We start from the raw sequence: 20,156 nt of genomic DNA on the forward strand, positions 1-20,156 counted from the left end.
GGTATTGGCATGGTCAATCTACCAAGTCCTAATCTCCTTCTCTTTCACATCGGTCAATTTCACAGCTGTCCTACCTTTCTCTCCAACCCCAGCCACTGCCCCCCCACCTATTCTCCCCAACAAAAGATTAGGCCCGGGACGTCAGCTATACATACTGGACCCACTCACCCAGGTGCCTGAGGTACAGGGCGGGTGAAGAGGCAGAGTACAGTTGGTGAAGGGAAGGACTGACAGGTAGGTCTGTTGAAGGTATGCACTCTTCCCCACCCCATCTTCCCAGCCCGCTATTCACTAAGGCCAATCGATGCAGTATGCCAAGGGAATCTCCCTTATTTCTAGCATTAGCCAGGATGCTTTTCATTCCTGGGTCCGAATTATTACTAGAAGACCAAATTACAGGTAATTTCCTTTGCCCACTGGCTTCAATTATCCAAGGGAAGTTTTCTGTACCAGGGCAAGACATTTTTATAGTGCCCACCTCTTGTGTTTACTTGGAGGACACAGTATGGAAACAAGCCGTCTGTCCCAACTTGTCTGTTGCCAGTGTTAATGATCCATATGAGTCCCCTCCTACTCTGCTTCATCTCATCCTATTGCATATCCTTTTCATCCTTTCTCCCTAATGTGGTTATTTATCTTCCTTTGAAATGCCCCTATGCTACCAGTCACAACTTCTTTTTGTAATGAGGTTCATATTCCAACCACTCTCCGATAAAGATAGTTCTCCTGAAGATGAATTCATGTTTTTTTGGGGCAGGGGGCTAATGGAAACCTGAGGGGCTGATTTTCATGATTCAGCTTCTTGGGTACTTTGATACAGCGGCACTAAGTTATTGGATTGAAAAGCACACAATGTCTCCCGGTTGCCTTCTGCGCACGGCACCCATGTGCTAATCGAGGAAACAGCGGTTCACCCTTTGTGAGAATTCCCAGGCAGCTTTTCCTCCCCCATCCTCAGGATGTTAAACATCAGCCTGCCTGTTGCTCCGATGCTTCTGGATCTGCGACCAGGTCCATCGTTATTTTGTGGCTTAGTCGAGTGCTAATAACCTTTTGGTCGTAACGGAGGGTTTGAAAAATTCCCACCCCGTTTCCCTTGTTCCTGTGGATTCTTCCTCAATCTCCAACCTAGGCTTGGTGGGTTATCCGGTGGAGCGAGCCAGAGGGCTGTTGCTGCCATTTCCCTCCCAAGTAACCAGCAGAGAGTCCAGTAGAATTCTTCGGAGCAGAATGTTTGAGGCTAAGGTTTAGTGACTGCAGTGTGCAGGTACAGAGTCCATCTGTGTTTCATCGTAAGATATATCTGGGAGTGTAATGCCTATGATATCTATAGTGTTCTATACAACATGTGCACGAGCATTATACCACAATGAAATATGTGGGAATGTATTCCCAGTGTAATACATTGTAGGGATTATAATTGGATATGACCAGAGGTGCACTTGATCAGGTGTGCTCGCACACCAATCATTCACCTCAGTTGATTGCATTGAGCTAATAAATGGGTGTATGATATAGCATATGGGAAAAGTGATTCGGCCTATTTTGTGCCTCCCCACCCACCATGTCCATTTGCAGCCCGGCGTGTGTGTTACACAGTGTACCTTTCGACGTGCTTCTGGAAAGTCAGTTGATTGAAAGTCTGTGATTCCTTTTAACACACAGGGGCTAGCAGACCTCCCATGCCACTCCTCATGGTTAGTTAGCCATATAATTGACAATTTTCGAACACTGGGTATATCATCAGCATCGCGTGACAAAGAAAGTGGTCAGGAAGTAAGCAGTACAATTAACAGGAAGCACGTGCTATGCCTAAGACTGTGAAATATTATGGAATCTACGGGACTATCTCCCTGTTTAAAATGTAGCATATGTACTATAGAATTTGTTGAAGTCTAAGATGCCCATAATCTGTCCTTGATACACAAGATTTGAGATTAATCTTTGAAAAGGAATCTAGATATAGACTTTCAAAGGCAAATTTGCCTGGCTTTGGACAGTGGGACTAATTGGGTGCCTCTTTCTAATGGCTGGAATCAGCAGGATGGGTTGAATGGTTTCTTTTGGCACTGTATCATTGTATGCACTGCTCATTGGCTGGAGCTAGTTGTGCATAAGACCTATGCACAAGTGGCCGTTAGATGAACTGGGCCACTGAGCAAAGCTGGTCATTCATTGGCCAGAAATACACTCCCTTTTTGAGCTATGGGGGCAGTAGACGGGTTTCGAACCTAGTCTCTCCTGGGTGAAAGCGCACAACTATTAGCTTGTGTTATTCTCATTTGAAATGAAATCTAGCCATGCCTCCTGACTTGGCAAGTCCTCCACAGCCCATGGAAAAATACATCGACTCTTCTCATCTCTGCTGACCTACCTATCCTGTGGGGGATACTAAAAGACTGATGGCCAGCCCCTGGCCTTTGCGGCAGGACTTGAGAGGTCATTTATGACACACTGAGCAGGGATACTCCACGAGTATCATGTTTTACAGGATTTTACTTAAAGACTGCGATATTAATGAATGTCATGGAGCACCAACACAACACTAGGGACTGCACCCATTGAAAATGTCATCACACGATCTCCGACTGCCAGTGATTTCACAGGCTCTCCCTACTTGTGCGCTGCCTAGTGATGGCCAATTGGAAAGCGAATGGATTCTTCCTTACCCGATTGGACGATTTTGTTGATTGTCAGTCAAACAAACATTTTTACCACCGCTCTCCCAACCTAACACCTCAGATTTATTTTTGTAACCAATACCATTTTTTTTTTTTTACAAAATTCATTTTTTTTTCACAGCCCCAATAAATTGTCTCCCCAGCGATGAGCCTTCAATTCCGGGAGACTCCAGGGAAATCCCGGGCAGTCAGCAGTCCTCAAACCTAACCCTTTCCATGCTTGGATACCCACACGTGGAAGCTGTGCGCATGGGGAATGGATCGAGGAGAGGGTGGGTCTTGTTTGCTTCACAAAGGCAGTAAAGGTAGCTCAGAATTTGTGTGATGCCCCTGAACTAGTTGGACTCCGACCGCTCAGCCTGTGTTGACAGTCCAGTGCTTGGGAGGTGAAAATTCCTGAAATTATCACATACATTTGTTTGGGAGGGCCAAGGCTGGATGTTTCCAATTCCAACTGGGGTGATGGTTACATTGTAGGGTATATTATAGGATAATTGTGTGCTCCCCTTCCGTCTACCTCATCTCAGCCTCTCAGCATATCGTTCTAGTCCCTTTCCTCTCATGTACTAATCTATCTTTCCTTTTAAATGCAAATAAGCTATTTGCCTCAATCCATGGGGTATTGAGTTTTACATTCTAATCACACTAAAGGCATTTTCCATTTCCCTGCTGGATTTATCAGTAAATTAGTATTAATCTTGTATTCATGGGCCCAAGGTTTGAATTCTACACCTCTCCATGGCCATAACTTTAAAGATCAAGACTGATCATGAGTGACAATTCGGCAATGACTAAAGGCAGAATGGTGTGTAACTTGGAGGAGCACTTGCAGGTGGTGGTGGTGTTCCCATATGTCTGCTGCCCTTGCCCATCTAGGTGATAGAGGTTGCAGGTTTGGAAGGTGCTGCCCAAGTACCTTTGGCGAGTTGCCGCTGTACATCCTGTGGATGGTACACACTGTGGTAGTGGTGGGGAGAGTGAATGTTTAAACTGGCAGCTGGGGTGCTGATCAAAGCAGACGACTTTGTTCTGGGTGGCAGCGAGCTTTGTGAGTCATTGTTGGAGCTGCGCTTACACAGGCAAGTGGGGAGTCAGGAAGTGACAGTCTCTGACCTGTTCTTGTAGCCAAGGTCACCAAATGGCTGGCCAAGTTAAGTGTCTGATCAGTAGTGAACCCCCCCCTTTCAGGATGTTGTTGAGGAATTTGGTGATGGTAAATGTTGGTTGTCAAGGGACGGTGGTCCGATTCTTGTCTGTTGGCGCTTGCAGGTGTGAATGATACTGAGGGGGGGGGGGGGGGGGGGGGGCAGCACCGTGCCGCAGTGGTTAGCACTGCTGCCTCATGGCGCCGAGGTCCCAGGTTCGATCCCGGCTCTGGGTCACTGTCCGTGTGGAGTTTGCACATTCTCCCCGTGTTTGACAACCGAAAGGATGTGCAGGCTAGGTTGATTGGCCATGCTAAATTGCCCCTTAATTGGAAAAAATTAAATGTAATTTAAGAAATGATACTGAGTGGGCAATCAAGTGGCAGGTGGGAATATAAAGTGGGTCCATGTGAAGTCATTCCCTGTCAGAAAGATTAGAAAAACAATATTTTTAAACAGCGAGAAACTACTAAACATTGGTGTTAAGGATTTGGGTGCTCTTGTGCGAGAAACACAGAAAGTTAACAGGCTGGAGCAAATTGGAAGGTGAGTAAAAAGGAAAAGTGCTGGGGAAACACAGCAGTGGAGCTGTGGTCAAAGATCAGCCTTGAGCTGACTAAATGGGGACCAGGCTTCAGAGATCATCTGGCCCACTCCTATCCCTTATGGTAATACAAATTCATTACTTTTGAATTCTATACCTCTGGAAATAAATCTTAGTGCTTTGATAACACAGCAGACCTGCAAATCTGCTTTAATGATTTGTCCACCTATATCCCTAGATCCCTTTGCTCTTCACACCCATTCACTTTCTTATTTTCTAAACGGTCGGTGATTTTTATATTTTCTTCCCAAAGTGCATCTCCCCCTCACATTTATTTGAGTTAAACTTCATTTGCTACTTAACTGCTCAGTCTGCAAGTTTTCTACATGTGTACATGTTTATCATATATAGATATGTGTATAATGCATAAGCTACTTTAAATCGTAACTTTAAGCAATATATTTATTAAGTTGCACACTGAAAGAGCCTTAAGCAATTGTACCAGACAAATTATTTGAACTATTCTAGCTCCATCAATGGGCACAGGAACGATATAGACCAGATTCAACCTCTGTTCAGTGCTAGAGCAGTGTGGGAGGGGGGCATAAGAAGCCACGATACATACAAATTAGGAACAAGCGTAGGGCCATTCATCTTCTGTTCCATTGAGCTTGTTCCGCCATTTGATAAGACCATAACTGACCTGAATGTGGCCTAAACACCACTTGCCTGTCTACTGTACTCCCTTGTCCATCAGTAATCTACCTAATTCAGCCTCCGAAATCGCTGCCTCCACTTGCTCCCTGGTAAAAATAATTCCACAGGTCAATGGCCCTCTTGAGACAGAAAAAGTCGTCCTCACCTCTGTCTTGAATGGACGACCACTTATTTCTAACCCCTGATTTCTAACACCTGATTTCTAACACCAGTTGCCCTGGCCTGAAGCAAACAGCCAGGGAGCTGAGGTTTCCATTCCTGATCACAATTCTGTAATCACTACTGAAAAGGTTATTGGGGAGAGACATTTTGGGGGCAATTGCAACCTAACCTCCTCTTTTTACCCCCCCGCCACCCAATTTTACACCCCAGCCTGGTTTTACTCTCCATTTCAGTCAATAGCAGCACCCCGCCCAATCCGATTGGGATTCCCACATGATCCCATCGGCTTCCTACTCGTGAGTCAGGTTCAAATTAAGCTGATCAGGTCACGGAGTGTGAATGAGTAGAGTGGTCCTGACGCCCAAAGTCACATATCCTCCATTCCTGGTTTTAGGTGAAGACTGGTGTGGTGCTGGTGGGTAGTGAGCAAGCAGTCCAGTTCCACAACAGAAAATTGAGGGAGTTAATAATAATCTTTATTAATGTCACAAGTAACTTACATTAACACTGCAATGAAGTTACTGTGAAAATCCCCTAGTCGCCACACTCCGGCACCTGTTCGGGTACACAGGGAGAATTCAGAATGTCCAAATTACCTAACAGCAAGTCATTTGGGACTTGTGGGAGGAAACCGGAGTACCCGGAAGAAACCAACGCAGACACGAGGAGAACGTGCAGACTCTGCACAGACAGTGACCCAAGCCGGGAATCGAACCCGAGTCCCTGGCTCTGTGAAGCAACAGTGCTAACCACTGTGCTCCTGAATTTATCGAGAGAGAGGGAATGCCCAAGCAATCCTGAGGAATGGTTATCCATCCAAAGGACATGGAGAACGCTTTCGATAAAATGGACTGGCAGATAAAAACTGAGGCTCCAAGGTTCAAGCGTTTGACTTTTGTCGAGGAATTACAGGAGTTGCTTGTTTTCTGATGTGAGAGAGTGATGCTTGGCACCTTTGATATGGTCAAACTAATGCTTTGTTGACGGCCACTGCCTATTTGTGACTCTGCTGGTGATGACTCTTAATTACTCCCTGTGCTAGCAGTGAACTGTCCACTATCTCCGTGTGATACTATTGTCACAGTGCTAGCAGTGAACTGACCACTATCTCCATGTGATACTATTGTCACAGTGCTGGCAGTGACTGTTCACTATCTCCATGTGATACTATTGTCACAGTGCTGGCAGTGACTGTTCACTATCTCCGTGTGATACTATTGTCACAGTGCTAGCAGTGAACTGACCACTATCTCCATGTGATACTATTGTCACAGTGCTGGCAGTGAACTGTCCACTATCTCCATGTGATACTATTGTCACAGTGCTAGCAGTGAACTGTCCACTATCTCCATGTGATACTATTGTCACAGTGCTAGCAGTGAACTGACCACTATCTCCATGTGATACTATTGTCACAGTGCTAGCAGTGAACTGTCCACTATCTCCATGTGATACTATTGTCACAGTGCTGGCAGTGAACTGACCACTATCTCCGTGTGATACTATTGTCACAGTGCTGGCAGTGACTGTTCACTACCTCCATGTGATACTATTGTCACAGTGCTAGCAGTGACTGTTCACTATCTCCGTGTGATACTATTGTCACAGTGCTGGCAGTGAACTGTCCACTATCTCCATGTGATACTATTGTCACAGTGCTAGCAGTGAACTGACCACTATCTCCATGTGATACTATTGTCACAGTGCTGGCAGTGACTGTTCACTATCTCCATGTGATACTATTGTCACAGTGCTGGCAGTGAACTGTCCACTATCTCCATGTGATACTATTGTCACAGTGCTGGCAGTGACTGTTCACTATCTCCGTGTGATACTATTGTCACAGTGCTAGCAGTGAACTGTCCACTATCTCCATGTGATACTATTGTCACAGTGCTAGCAGTGAACTGTCCACTATCTCCATGTGATACTATTGTCACAGTGCTAGCAGTGAACTGTCCACTATCTCCATGTGATACTATTGTCACAGTGCTAGCAGTGAACTGTCCACTATCTCCATGTGATACTATTGTCACAGTGCTAGCAGTGACTGTTCACTATCTCCGTGTGATAATATTGTCACAGTGCTGGCAGTGACTGTTCACTATCTCCGTGTGATAATATTGTCACAGTGCTGGCAGTGACTGCTCACTATCCATGTGATACTATTGTCACAGTGCTGGCAGTGACTGCTCACTATCTCCGTGTGATACTATTGTCACAGTGCTGGCAGTGACTGCTCACTATCTCCATGTGATACTATTGTCACAGTGCTGGCAGTGACTGTTCACTATCTCCGTGTGATACTATTGTCACAGTGCTGGCAGTGACTGTTCACTATCTTCCTGTGACTCCCGTGGAGGCTGTGTTGCTTCCTTGTAGATGTCTCTTCTCTGTGTGTTGATATTGGCTGAATCCCCTGCAGTATAACGTTATCCTATTTCTTACGATCGGTATACACTGTTTTATTTCAGGCTATGTATGTGAGTATATAAATGTGTTTGAGTGTGTACGTTGCATCATCTCTTCTGCCATGATGGCCCAGTGTTGTTGTATTGTAACATAAAAAAGTATTGTCCAATGTGTGTGAGGAGAGCCATGTTTTCCAGTCTTTAACACAAAGTATGTAACTTAATGATCATTAAGTAGTGCCTATTTGGAAAACCCAAGAAAATGAGGTTGTCAGAGAACTGGAAATGGACCTTTTTAGTTAACAATATAATGGCCTGTGTATAAATTAAATATTAGCTTTGTTGTAATACCTTAGTATTAAAACTGGATTTGTATAAATTTTTTTAAATAAATTTAATTATGGTCATTATTGCCTGTGACAAAAACATTAAAAAAATGGTTCTGAGCAGCATGTCACAAAGTGTTCAATGTTTTTCTTTGTAAGTAAATGCAGTGCTCTGTGTAAGATCAAGCATTGAATTGATTGCACATGCGCTCACAAAACATTCAGTCTTTCAGAATCACTGTCACTCACTACTTCTTAATTTTGTAGTGGGTACTCCACAGTGTTCCTCTCAAGGACTTTGGCCTGCTCAGCCTCAACTCCAGCTTGGGGCCTGCTGGACACCTGGTCCAGCCTCGAGCCTCTTTGACCCTTGAATCAGCTTCGGGCCTAGTTGACCATCGAATCATTCTTGGGCCTGGTCGACCCTTGAGCCAATCTTGGGACTAGTTGGCTTTTGAAGCAGCCCTTGGCCTTTTTTTGGGCCTTTGAGTCAGCCTTGGATCTGGTTGACCCTTGAAACAGCCTTGTACCTGAATAATCTTTGAAACAACCACGGGTTAGTTCACCCTTGAACCAGCCTTGTGCCTGCTTTGACCCTTGAATCAACCTTAAGATCAACTGGGCCTCAGGCCTGCCGAATCTCTGTCGCAGCTTCAGACCAGGCAGAACTCTGCACCATTGGTACTGAAGCTCAACTTCAAATTTCATACTCGGATCCTGGTCACGTTTCCATTCTCTGACTTGATTCTTTTCAGATTACAAATGTTACACATTCCTACATCGTATTTCCAAACACCAGAATAACTATAGTCTAAATTCGGCTCCCGACAGGGGAAGAGAGCAGGTGGAGGAGCTCCTGGGGGGGATCAAAGTTGCGTCCCACTCCTCGCCGAGAACTTGCACCCAAGTGCGCAAATTCATCCGTTTGGGGCCCCCCGCAACAAGAGAGTGGGGACGAAGAAGAACCCGGACTCCAAAGCGAATTAAAGTGGGAGACCTGAGCGCTCGGGAGCGGAGAGATCCAGCACCCCCCCCCCCCCCCCCCACACCACCACGCACGGCAGATGAACAAGGGGTAAGACGAGTGGCGGCCCGGACCAAAGCGGGGACCGAGCCAGCAGCAAGGACCGACCCCCCCCCCCCATATCCCCCGGTGGCGACCACCACGAGGCAGGCAGCGGAACAATGAGGGACTCCCAGCCCGACCAGAAGCCTCTCTCGACCCTGGGTGAGTGAGGGGAAAAACAACGAACTACCCCTTTCTCAAAAAAAACTTTGAGAAGAAAACTTTTAAAGAGAAATAATGTTTTCACTTTAAAAAAAAAAATTCATTGGAAAGGGTTTTTACAAAAAAGTGTTAAAGGAGAGAAGGGAGGTGGGAAAAGGAAGGGGGAAGAGGAAAAAATAGAAAGGGGGGGGAAAAAAGAGGAAGAAAAAAAGCCAGAAGGGATCCAAAGCAGAGGGAGAAAGGGCACCAAACGCAGACGGGGCAATGGGCGAGTCCGTTCAGACGAGAGAATTGGCGCACGAAGCGGCAGAACAGAAGGTTCGCCGCAACAAAAAGAACTCGACAGACAGGAGCATTTTCCCCCTGGGCCGGGAAGGGGGGGTGGGAACCGGAACTGGAAGGCAGTCTTTGCCCAGGCGCTGAGGGAATACCAGCAGGTCAACACGGCAGAGACCAGAGCAGACATGGAGGCCGCAGTGCAGGCAGCAATGGCCAAGGCCCTGGTGGAGGTACAGCTTGCCATGGGCAGAGCAGAGGAAAAACTGGAAGCCCAAGAGGAGAAACTGGAAGCCCAAGAGGAGAAACTGGAAGCCCAAGAGGCGACCATTAAGGACCTGAAAAAAGCCGTGATTGACGAGAGCGACTGGATCACGGCCCTGGAGAGGGAGGTGGCGAGACTGAGCCCAACACAGGGGACACTGAAGGGCAGAGTGGATGATCAGGAAAACCGCTCGAGAAAGCAAAATGTCAGGATAGTGGGCCTGCCAGAGGGGATCGAGGGTAGAAACCCCACGGCACATGTGGCCGAGATGCTGGGCAACTTAGTGGGGAGGAAAACTTTCCCCAACCCACCAGAAATGGACAGAGCGCATCGGTCGCTGCGCCCGAAGCCCAAGGCGGGACCACACGAGGGCAGTTATAGCTAAACTGCACCGGTATCAAGACAAGGAAGCAATCCTGCGCTGGGCCAGGCAAAACAGAACCTGCAAATGGGAAGGACTCTTCGTTAGAGTTTACAAGGACATTGGGGCAGACCGAGCCAGGAGACGGGCCAAATTCATTGGAGCGAAAGCAGCCCTTCACAAGAGCAATGTGCGTTTTGGTATGCTGTACCCAGGGAAACTCTGGGTCACATACCAAGAAAGAGAATACTTCATCACAGCCCCCGCCGAAGCAAACAAGTCTGTCGAGGAACACGGGCTAGAAAACCAATAGCTAGGGTAGAAATAAGGGGCCAGTGGCAGGGGCAACAGCACGCCTACGGGGGGGGGGGGGGGGGGGGTGAGGCAACACCAGGCCCTCTTGCCACCACCCCCGCCACGGCGAGCGCACCCTGAACAAAAAGCAAACCACTACCCGAGGGACCGCTTCAGGTAGGAGACCAGGGCCCAGCATGAGGGAACGAGAGTAGCGGAGACGGGAGAGCAAGCGAGAGGAGTGCAGGGTAGCATGGGGGAAGAGCGGGCAGAAATCCGCAGAGGCCAGGCAAGGGAGAAGCGAGACAGTAACTCCTGAGAGGGGGAGGGTCACCGCACTAGCAGGAAAGCTAGCCCCGCTGCAACAAAGCAGGGCCGCAGCGCGCCCCCAACAGGGGGGAAGGCGCCGGGGGGGTGGAGACCACTCAACAGAGGCGGGAGAGCAAGCGGGGATAGGAACACGGGAAAGAGGGACAAAAGAGGGATGTACAGGAGAGGGGGGAAAGGGAGGGACTGGGGGTGGGTGGGTGAAACACAGGGAGGGAGGGACCGGGGGGGGGGGGGTGAAACACAGGGAGGGAGGGACCGGAGGGGGGGGGGGGGTGAAACACAGGGAGGGAGGGACCGGGGGGGGGGTGAAACACAAGGAGGGAGGGACCGGAGGGGGGAGGGACCGGGAAGGAGGGACAAACAAGGCTAGAAAGGGAATAACAATAGGGCTACAAAGTGCCGCAACCAAGGGCTCGGAACAAGGAATCGTTGCAAACATCCACCCAGTATGGTCTCTGGGCGAAGGGAGACCCCAGAGTGCAGCGGACGCACAGTGGGCGGCCATGTTGGGTGCCCCCTGGACAAAGGGAAACCTCAGAGCGCAGGGACCCGACCGCATGGGGAGAGCAGTGACAGCGGCCATCCTGGACAGCCCCCTAACAAAGGGAAACCCCGGAGGGCAGGGACCCGACCGCATGGGGAGAGCAGTGACAGCGGCAATCCTGACAAAGCCCCCTAACAAAGGGAAACCCCGGAGGGCAGGGGCACGTACAAAAGGTAAATCCCACAGGAGCAAGGGGACAGAAGCCCCCCACCAGGATAGTCACCTGGAACATAAGGGGACTGATCGACCCAGTGAAAAGATCCAGAGTCCTCACCCACCAAAGAAACATGAGAGCCGACATAGTCTTCCTCCAAGTAAGACACCTGAGAGAACAGGACCGAATGCGGGTAAGAAAGGGCTGGATGGGACAAACACGTTTCTGCTATGGGACGAGAGCCGGGGGGGTGGCAATACTGGTCTGCAAGAGGACGATGTTTAGGGCGACAAAGATGGTTACGGACCCAGGGGGACGGTACATCATGGCCAGCGGGGCCCTGGATGGGGCACCAGTAGCACTAATTCACGTGTACGCGCCCAACTGGGAGGACACGAGCTTCATCAAAAAGACCTTCTTCGAGGCAATGTCCAAAGTGGTGGGGGTGAAGGTGGAGCCATGCCCGAAAGTGGCAGTCTTCAGGGTATCAGATCAGCCAGATCTATTCCTGGGGAGGAGGGCGGACGCCCTTGCCTTTGCTTCCCTGATCGCCCGCCGGAGAATCCTGTTCGGCTGGCAGTCAGCAGCACCACCCAAAGCTGCAGACTGGCTGTCTGACCTCTCGGAATCTCTCCAAATGGAGAAAATCAAATTCGCCATCTGAGGGTCAGACAACAGCTTCCAAAGAACGTGGGAGCCATTCACCCAATTGTTCCGGGACCTGTTTGTGGCCAACAAACAAGCAGAAGAATAGCCAGGTAGCCAAGAATCAGGCGGGGGAGGGAGAGGTAGACCGGTGGGTGGGGGGGGGGAGACAGCTAAACCTAAGAGGAAAGAAACACGAACCACAGGAGGGGGGAGGGAAGGGACAGGGAACAATAGAGGAGAACCAGAGAGGGGGGGGGGGGGGGGGGGGGTGGGAGTCTGGGGAATGATAGCCAGAAGGAGGGCACGGGAAACAATAACAAACTTGGCATCTACAGGAACAAGGAGAATCCAGGCAAAAGACGGGACGAATGGCTGAAGCAGAGGTGAGCGTGAGATGACAACGGCAGCGAAACCCGTCCGGGTGAAGCAAGTGACAACACTAACACCAGACCCATTCGCGTATTGCCCTCTGTAATTGTTTCTCCGGCACCCAAATATATATCTACCTCCGCAGTCTCCAACCCCCCCCCCCCCCCCCACACACACACTCAAACAGATGCCTACTTATGTGTTGTAAATAATATTGCCAATTGTACAGAGTTGCTGCTGTTGAGCTGGTGCATAATACCTTATCAGTTATTCTATTTTATTTTTTATTAATTTTTTTGTGGTATGTTTTGGTGTGCCCTTCTATATATATATTTATATCTTACTCTGTGTGCATAAGCCCAAGAATTTTTTTTAATAACAGAATAACTATAGTCATACAGTCATAGTCGTAGAGGTCGACAACACAGAAAAGGCCTTTTGGGCCATCGCGCCTGCACCGGTCAAAAACAACCACCTAACTATTCGAAACCCATTTTCCAGCACTTGGCCCATAGCCGTGTATGCTTCAGCTTCGCAAGTGCACATCTAAATCCTAAATCACTTAATTGTGTGTTAATGCAAGCCTACTTGTGACAATAAAGATTGTTAAATTATTAAAGTCCAGTAATTGGCTTCTGTATGGATTTATGCACTGTTTGTAGAAATGAGACTTTATCCCCCTTAAAGCACGTCAGTTTCCTGTGGCAGCCAAGTAGTGGCTGAAGCTCACAGCAGGGAGAGAAGGATACCACCAGCCCTAGTCTGTGCCTGCATACTGACATTTCAATAGAGCTCTATCCAGTTTGTCACACTTTCCAGCTCTGCAAATCCAATTCCTTTTTTCAAAGTCAACCACTGACTCTGCTTTCATAACCCTTTCAGACAGTGCGCTCTAGACCACTGTCATTTACCGTCTGTAGGAAGACTTTCTCCTCCTCTCGGATTTGTTTATTGTCACGTGTACCGAGGTACAGTGAAAAGTATTTTTCTGCGAGCAGCTCAACAGATCATTAAGTACATGGGAAGAAAAGGAAATTAAAGAAAATACATAATAGGGCAACGCAAAGTACACAATGTGGTCTTAGAATTGAATTTGAAAAGATTAGAATGATTGTAAGATAAGTAATTACCCATTACGAATTAAAAATCTATCAATCTCCTTAAAGTTACTCAATGTCCCGGCATCCACCTCACTCTGGGGTAGGGAATTCCACAGATCCACGACGCTTTGAGAGAAGTAATTTTTCCTCATCTGAATTAAATCTGCTACCCCTTATCCTAAAACTGTGACCTCTCCCTCCAGACTAGAATGGTACTGGGGATCAGGGACTTACAGAGGGACTGGAGAAGCTGGGATTATTCTCCTCAGAGCAGAGAAGGTTCAGCGAAGCTTTACTTGCATCTATATAGAACCTCTACTACAATAAAATCTCCCAAAGTACCCAACAGAAGGTGCTCAAAATTATGAAAGGCTCCGCAGAGCGGAGAATCGGGGCCAGCGTGGTCGGCGCGGTGCCGGTCGGGGTATGCGATGACTCTCTGGCCCAGGCCGGTGCGCTGATTCTTCAGCCCGGATGGGCCGAGCGGCCGCCATCAAAAAGCCGAGTCCCGCCGAAGGCATTCTAACATCCTCTGAGCCGGCGGGACCTTGGCGTTGAAAGGTCCAGGAGTGGCCTGTGTGGGGGGGTGGGGGGGAGGGGGGGGGGGGGGGTCCGACCGGGGGTGGGGGGCTTCCATAGTGGCCTGGCCCGCGATCGGGGCCCACTAATCGGCGGGGCGGCCTCTCTGTCCCCTGGCCTTCTTTCCTCCGCGCCGGCTCCTGTAGTCCTGCGCCATTTCGCATCGGGGCCGGCGCAGGGAACAAGGCCACTGTGCATGCGCTAGTTGGGGTCGGCCCAACTGCACCGGCGCGGACCCCGCAGCGCCAGGTTCAGGCCGGGATCGGCAGCTGGAGCAGCGTGGGTCGCTCCACCGCCATGCTAGGCCCCTGTGGACTGCAGAATGGGGTCCCGGAACGGGCGCCAACGCCGGAGTAAAACACTCCCGTTTTTACACCGGCATCGGCACTTAGCCTCCCGATGGGAGAATCCCACCCCTTATGCTTCAGTTTGTACACCCAAGGATCTCCGACGCTTTCTTAATCCTGAAGTGAGAAATCCCCTGGGAGAACGATTAACCTTCCTACCTACATGTACATGTAACCAGTACATCGTCACACTTCAAAGCGCCACTTGGAATGTTTGTGTCAAACTTGACATTAGTTGGCCCCAGTGTCATATTTATATTATTAATCAGAACTGAACTGACAGGAAGCTGAGCAAGGAAGGTGTAGCATTTCCAATTAATAAATTAAGCAAACACCAGGCTGACCTCGATAACTCAGCCTCTCTTCCCAGAGGGAGGAAGTATTGATTTAACAGCTGCAGGAACAAGAGGAGGCTATTTAGCCCCTCGAGCCTATTCCAACACTCAATCTGATCTGCAGCCTAACTTCTTAAAAAAAAATCATTAGGAGAAAGGGATTAAGACACTAAAGGATTTGTTTCTTAGGGGTCGGTTTGCAGGATTGAAGGAGCTGGAAGCTAAGTATGGGCTGGAGTAGGGGGAAATGTTTAGATACATGCAGGTTCGAGATTTTGCCAGAAAGGAGATACAGAGTTTCCTGGTGGAGCCGGCTTCCACATTGCTGGAGGAGGTGCTGACGACAGGGGGACTGGAGAAGGTGGTAGTGTCGGCGGTTTACGGAGATATTTTGGAAGAGAAGAAGGCACCACTGTAAGGGATGAAAGCAAAGTGGGAGGAAAATTGGGAGAGGATATGGAGGAGGGGTTCTGGTGTGAGGTGCTCCGGAGAGTGAACGCCTCCACCTTGTGCGCGAGGTTGGGGCTGATACAGCTGAAGGTGGTATACAGAGCACACCTCACGAGGGTGAGAATGAGCCGATTCTTTGAAGGAGTAGAAGATGTGTGTGAACGCAGCGGGAGGGCCCCGCTAATCACGTTCATATGTTTTGGTCCTGTTCAAAGCTAGAGGATTACTGGAAGGAGGTTTTTACGGTAATTTCTAAAGTAGTACACGTGAAACTGGACCCGGGCCCCTGGGAGGCCATATTCGGGTGTCGGACCAGCCAGGATTGGAAATGGATGGGGAGGCAGATGTTGGAGCCTTTGCCTCGTTGATACCCACTGTGCTGTTAGGGAGTTCCAGGATGTTGCCCCAGTGAAGAAATGCCGATATATTTCCAAGTCAGGGTGGTGAGTGACTTGGAAGGGAACCTCCAGGTGGTGGAGTTCCCAGATTTCTGCTGCTCTTGTCCTTCTAGATGGTAGTGGTTGTGAGTTTGGAAGGTGCTGCCTGAGGAACCTTGGTGAGTTGCTGCAGTGCATCTTGTAGATGGTACACATGGCTGCCACTGTTCGTCGGAGAGAGTGAATGGTTGTGGAAGAGGGAGCAATCAAATGGGCTGCTTTGTCCTAGATGGTGTCAAGCTTCTTGAGTGTTGTTGAAGCTGCACTTATCCAGGTAAGTGGGGAGTATTCCATCACACTCCTGACTTGTCCCTTGTAGGTGATGGACAGGCTTTGGGGGTATCAGGAGGTGAGTTACTCGCCGTAGGATTCCTAGCCTTTGACCTGCCCTGGTAGCCACAGTATTAATATGGCTAGTCCAGTTCAGTTTCTGATGGTAACCCCAAGGATGTTGATTGTGGGGGATTCAGCGATGGTTTTGCCATTGAATGTCAAGGGGCGGTGGTTAGATCCTCTCTTGTAGGAGATGGTCATTGCCTGACACTTTTGTGGCACAAATGTAACTTACCACTTGTCAGCTCAAGCCTGGAGATTATCTGAGATGTCACGAATGGTGCTGAACATTGTGTAGTCATCTGCAATCATACCCACTTTTGACCTTATGATGGAAGGGAGGTCATTGATGAAGCAGCTGAAGATGGTTGGGCCTAGGACACTACCCTGAGTAGCTCCTGCAGTGGTGTCCTGGAGTTAAGACGGTTGACCTCCAACCACCGCAACCATCTTCCTTTGTGCCTTGTATGACTCCAACCAGCAGAGAGTTTTCCCCGATTCCCATTGACTCCAGTTTAGCTAGGGCACCTTGATGCCATACTCGGTCAAATGCTGCCTTGATGTCAAGGGCAGTCACCTGTGGAATTTCAGCTCTTTTGCCCATGTTTGAACCAAGGCACAAACCCTTGGGGGACACCAGAGGTAACGGTGCGGTGGCAAGAAGAGAAACCATTGCAAATGGTATTCTGGCTATGATTCAATAGGTAAGAATGGAACCAGGTGAGAGGAGTCCCACTCAGCTGGATGAGAGTGGAGAGGTTTTGGAGGATGGCTTGGTAAACCATGTCACTAAAGGGGCTGGTTTAGCACAGGGGTAAAGAGCTGGCTTTGAAAGCAGACCAAGGCAGGCCAGCAGCAGGGTTCAATTCCCGTACGAGCCTCCTGAACCAGCCGCAATGTGGCGACTCGTAATAACTTCATTTGGAGCCTACTTGTGACAAGCGATTTTCATTTTTTCTTCAAAAGCTACAGACAGGCCAAGAAGGCGGAGGCAGAGAAATTCTTCTTTGTCGCATTCTCATAGAATGTCATATGTGACTTTGATGTGGGCAATTTCAGTAATGCAGCAAGGGTGGGAATTTTATTGGAGTGTTTCAAATATTGAGTTTAGGGAAAGATGGGATCGCATTTGGGTAGTGACAACACATTCAGGAACTTTGGAGGGGAAAGGGAGGTTAGAGATGAAGTTGTGGTTTGCGAGGACAATAGGTCGATAGGAAACACCGAGGGACAACACCTTTCATGCTTGCTGCTTTCTCAAAATCCGCTTTGATTTCCTTCCACATTCTTGGGTGTTTCCAGTGACCAGGAACTGAACTGGACCAACCATGTAAATACTATAGTTGCAAGAGCAGGTCGGAGACTGGGAATCCTGCGGCAAGTAGCTCACCTCCCGACTCCCCAAAACCTGTCCACCATCTACAAGGGGCAAGTCAGGAGTGTAATGGAATACTCTCCACTTGTCTGGATGAGTGCAGCTCCAACAAAACTCAAGGAGCTCAACACCATCCAGAACAAAGCAGCCCGCTTGACTTTTCCCCCTTCCACAAACATTCAAACCTTCCACCACCAATGCACACAGTGAGTATCATCTACCATAGAATGGAGGTGAGAATTATTTTTTCTCAGAGGGTCTTTGGAACTCTCTGCCTCAGAGGGCGGTGGAAGCGGGATCATTGAATATTTTTAAGGTAGAGGTAGATAGATTCCTGTTGGGAAAGCGAATCAAAGGAATTCAAAGCAAATGTGTCAACCATGTCTCACTGAATGGCAGAGCAGGGTCAAATGGCTGAATGGTCTACTTTTGCTCCTAATTCACATGTTTGTAGCTTCAACAGCACCATCCAAACGCACGACTTTGACCACCTGGAAGGACGAGTGCAGCAGATGCCTAGGAACACCTACACCGGGAATTGGGTCAAAATCCTAGAACTTCCTCCCTAACAGCACTGAGGATGTACCTACACCCCACGGACTGCAGTGGTTCAATAAAGCAGCTCACCAGCACCTTCTGAAGGGAAATTCGAGATGGGCGATAAATACTGGCCTGGCTAGCGATGCTCACACCGTTCTTGTTTTCATTTAGATCACAAAATCATCATTCCTTGCTCTTATACGTCATTTTGAGTTTCATCAACAAATCCTATAACCTCGCCGACTCTGACTCAGATATAAATAAATACTATTCACAGAAACAGACTGTTCAGCCCATCTTGTCTGCGATGGTCCTCATGCTCCATGCGAGCGTCCTTCCAATCTAACGCTGAGAGCACTTTCAATTCCTTTCCGTTTAATTATCTAGCCTTCTCTAACACACTTTTACCTATTGCTGTAATCCCCAGCCATTCCTTGTGGTGCTGAACTCCTGATTCTTTATACACTTTGGATAAAGAAGTTACTTCTGAATTACCTATTGGATTGATCAGTGGCTGTCTTACACTGACTTCGCCCTAGATCTGCCCTGCATTCATTGATTAATTCATACTCTGCCCGCTGGCATGTCCTCTCCTCATTGTATACTGAGGCTTCTCTCCGCTACAAGAGGAAAGATGTCTACCCCATCAGATTCATAATTTTAAAAAAGCTCCGTTAGTTCACCCCCCCCCCCCCCCCCCCCCCATCAACCCCAGCAAACATTCATTATCTTGAAAGAAACCATGTGTTTTTCATCGTTTCATTTTATGTATCAATTGGCAGCACTTTTATTTCTGTATCAGTAGATTGGCAGATGGGATACCTCTGAACTGGACTGTCGGACGTATCCTCTTCTGGATGAGAATTTAAACTGGGGGATCCATAACAGGCTTGGGTGGATATAAAAGATCCCATGGCACTATTTTTTAAAAAGAGCTGGGGAGTACGCCCCAGTGTCCTGGCCAATGTTATAAACATCACAATGGAAGATTATTTGACAGGCCAACAAGGGGCGAAGCCACATTGGATTTGGTACTAGGTAATGAACCCGGCCAGGTGTTAGATTTAGATGTAGGTGAGCACTTTGGTGATAGTGATCACAATTTGGTTATGTTTACTTTAGCGATGGGCAGGGATAGGTATATACCGCAAGGAAAGAATTATAGCTGGGGGAAAGGCAATTATGATGCTATTCGGCAAGATTTAGGATGTATAGGATGGGGAAGGAAACTGCAGGGGATGGGTACAATCGAAATGTGGAGCTTTTTCAAGGAACAGCTACTGCATGTCCTTGATAAGTATGTACATGTCAGACAGGGAGGAAGTTGTCGAGCAAGGGAACCGTGGTTTACTAAGGAAGTTGAAGCACTTGTCAAGAGGAAGAAGAAGGCTTATGTTAGGATGAGACATGAAGGCTCAGTTAGGGCACTTGAGAGTTACAAGGTAGCCAGGAAGGACCTAAAGGGAGAGTTAAGAAGAGCGAGGAGAGGACACGAAAAGTCATTGGCGGATAGGATCAAGGAAAACCCCAAGGCTTTCTATAGGTATATCAGGAACAAAAGAATAACTAGAGTAAGATTAGGGCCAATCAAGGATAGTAGTGGAAAGTTGTGTGTGGAATCAGAGGAGATAGGGGAAGCGTTAAATGGATATTTTTCGTCAGTGTTTACACTGGAGAAAGACAATGTTGTCGAGGAGAATACTCAGGTACAGTCGACCAGGCTAGATGGGATTGAGGTTCACAAGGAGGAGGTGTTAGCAATTTTGGAAAGTGTAAAAATAGATAAGTCCCCTGGGCCAGATGGGATTTATCCTAGGATTCTCTGGGAAGCCAGGGAGGAGTTTGCAGAGCCTTTGTCCTTGATCTTTATGTCGTCTTTGTCGACAGGAACAGTGCCGGAAGACTGGAGGATAGCAAATGTCCCCTTGTTCAAGAAGGGGAGTAGAGACAACCCTGGTAATTATAGACGTGTGAGCCTTACTTCGGTTGTGGGTAAAATGTTGGAAAAGGTTATAAGAGATAGGGTTTATAATCATCTTGAAAAGAACAAGTTGATTAGCGATACTCAACACGGTTTGTGAAGGGTAGGTCATGCCTCACAAACCTTATTGAGTTTTTTGAGAAGGTGACCAAACAGGTGGATGAGGGTAAAGCAGTTGATGTGGTGTATATGGATTTCAGTAAGGCGTTTGATAAGGTTCCCCA

At 48.3% G+C, this 20,156-nt stretch overlaps 1 protein-coding gene across 1 annotated transcript in view; it reads right to left on the reverse strand.

The window, feature by feature from the left end:
• LOC119976187 (ras/Rap GTPase-activating protein SynGAP-like) overlaps positions 1–20,156 on the reverse strand; it is a 506,239-nt gene that overhangs the window by 61,019 nt on the left and 425,064 nt on the right. The gene's annotated exons all lie outside the window — the stretch shown is intronic.

Source organism: Scyliorhinus canicula, chromosome 13 (assembly GCF_902713615.1).
Source record: "Scyliorhinus canicula chromosome 13, sScyCan1.1, whole genome shotgun sequence".
Taxonomy (NCBI): Eukaryota; Metazoa; Chordata; class Chondrichthyes; order Carcharhiniformes; family Scyliorhinidae; genus Scyliorhinus; species Scyliorhinus canicula.